Here is a 2,512-nt window from a genome sequence, read left to right as displayed (position 1 = left end):
TGTTTTGGGCCAGCAGAGCATCTACATTGTTTAGCTCCATCACTCCTCTAGTGTTCCCTCTTTCAGAGGCATAGAAGTAGTCATTCTCTGCTACAGTTTCAATGACATCTATGGCCTCCTCAATGGTCTTCTTCTTGTTCAAAGATCCTCCGGATGAGTGGTCTACTGCTTTCTTTGATTCATAAGAAAGGCCTTCATAGAAAATGTGTAGCTGCACCCATTCATTGAACATATCTGGTGGACACCTCCTTGTTAGGTCTTTAAACCTCTCCCATGCTTCATATATAGTCTCACCATCCTACTGCCTGAAAGTTTGAACCTTAGCTCTCAGCCTGTTGATTCTTTGAGGAGGATAGAATTTGGCTAAAAATTTGTTCACCACATCTTCCCAGGTTGTCAAACTCTCCTTAGGGAAGGATTCCAGCCATTTAGATGCCTTATCCTTGAGTGAGAAAGGGAACAAAAGTAGTCTATAGGTGTCAGGATGAACACCATTAGACTTCACAGTATCGCAGATCCTCAGGAAGGTGGTTAGATGTTGATTGGGGTCTTCTTGGACGCCTCCTCCGAATGAACAGTTGTTCTAAACAAGGGTGATGAGCTGTGGTTTTAGTTCAAAGTTGTTGGCATGTATGGTTGGCTTTTGGATGCTACTTCCACAATTTACTGGGTTTGGATTGATGTAAGAGCCCAGAACTCTTCTCTCTTGCCCAGCATGATTTGCTAGACCTTCTCTGCCATGGTTGTGAGCCTCTTCTTCATGATGGTTCTCCATATTCTCCTCCATGTTTGGTTCAAAGTACTCTTCCTCTTCCTCAGCACCCACTACTCTTTTTCCTCTTGCTTCCCTCCTTAATCTAAGGAAGGTCCTCTAAGGTTCAGAATCAAAGGAAGTTGAAGCCCCGCTTCTCCTCCCTGTCATACCCTTACTGTTAGTGTGAGTGATGCAATATATCAAACAGTTAGTGGGTGAGTGAAACAGAGTGTAAACAACTGAAATAAAGGGGTTAAAGGGATGGGAATACAAAACTACTGAAACCGAAAGTAAAGTGCTCAAACAGAAATTTAAATCAACAGAATAACAAATGCTCAATCTTGTGATCCTCCAACTTAATCATTGTTGATACAAAATCAATCTCCGGCAACGGTGCCATAAACTTGATATGCACAAAATTGGTCTCTCAACAAATTTTCTTCGGCAAGTGTACCGAATTTGTCATCAAGTAAAAACTCACAATAGAGTGAGGTCGAATCCCACAGAGATTGATTGATCAAGCAACTTTAATTAGAGAAATGTTCTAGTTGAGCGAACCAGAATTTGATTTGAGATTTGCAGAAAATTAAATGGCGGGAAAGTAAATAGCAGAAACAGTAAATGCTAGAAATAAAAAGCTGAATGTAAATGGCAGAAAGTAAATTGCAGAATCTTAAACAGGAATGGGGGTAATTGCTCATAAAAGTAAATGGCAGAAATTAAAGAGAATGGATAAGATCCGAAATGGGGAGTTCATTGGGCTCAGGAGATGTTGCATTCTCCAGATCAAGTTCATTTTCATCTCTTTCTCAATCAATGCATTCATTGATCTCCTTGGCAATCTTAAGTGATCGAATTCCAATTTCTTGGTAATTCAATCTCTCAAATCTTGATCAATAGCCAATTCCTTGGTCAATTGCTCATGAGAAGAGATGAAGTATGGTCACTGATTATACCACATGCATTTCCCAAATCAAGTGTTGGTAGGATTATAGTCACATATCCATCCAAACCCAATTCGGTCCTGCATGAGAAAGCATTTCTAGCATGATCTCTTCATTCCTCTTTTAAGGTTTAGAAGAGATCCAAGTATGAATAGCTTCTTTTCCAAGATAACTACCCAATTGGATGAAGATCGAAAGCTTTCTAGTAAAATCAAGAGAAAAGATAGAAGAAGGAGAATGAAAACTAATATTGATCCATCAAATTACAACAGAGCTCCCTAACCCAATGAAAGGGGTTTAGTTGTTCATAGCTCTGGAAAATGAAAACCAAGATGGAGAATACATGATGAAAGTAAAACTAGAAGTGCAGAAAAAGTAAACTACAGAGAGTAGTTCTATGCCAAAGGCTCCCTAGAATTTCCAACTCCCTAACTAATTCAAAGCTACTCCTGTATATACTACTCTTCTCATCTTCTAGTTGGCTCTTCAAGTCTTGGGTATGGGCCTCTGAATCTTGAGTTTGAAGCAGTTATCCTTTTCATTGGGCTTAGCTTTGCTTGCAGAGAGAAAAGGTGAAGTATGCAGGGACTTTGACTCAGGACGTTAGTGGTGTCAACGTTAAGTGAAAGTGTGGGTTCGAGAACGTTAGTGACAATCACCTTTTTCACTAACGTTCCTAACCCAAATATGATCACGTTGACTTCAACGTTAGTGGCACTAACGTGACCACTAACGTTGCCTCTTAGTCCTTGTCACACGTTATTGGGACTTACCTTTCACAATAACGTGGAGAGTCCTCCCTTGTCCCTACGTT

General features: G+C 40.1%; 1 non-coding gene across 1 annotated transcript; it reads left to right on the top strand.

Moving 5' to 3' along the window:
- Positions 1 to 227: 227 nt before the first annotated feature.
- LOC148545653 (small nucleolar RNA R71) lies at positions 228 to 334 on the top strand. The gene has a single exon (XR_015900924.1). It is a non-coding gene; the product is annotated as a small nucleolar RNA R71 (small nucleolar RNA).
- The last annotated feature ends 2,178 nt before the right edge of the window (positions 335 to 2,512 follow it).

The sequence above is a fragment of the Arachis ipaensis genome, chromosome B9 (genome assembly GCF_059453495.1).
Source record: "Arachis ipaensis isolate K30076 ecotype BB chromosome B9, ASM5945349v1, whole genome shotgun sequence".
In the NCBI taxonomy this organism is placed as follows: domain Eukaryota; kingdom Viridiplantae; phylum Streptophyta; class Magnoliopsida; order Fabales; family Fabaceae; genus Arachis; species Arachis ipaensis.
Note: the sequence above shows the minus strand (reverse complement) of the source record. Positions and strands in the feature narration are given on the sequence as shown.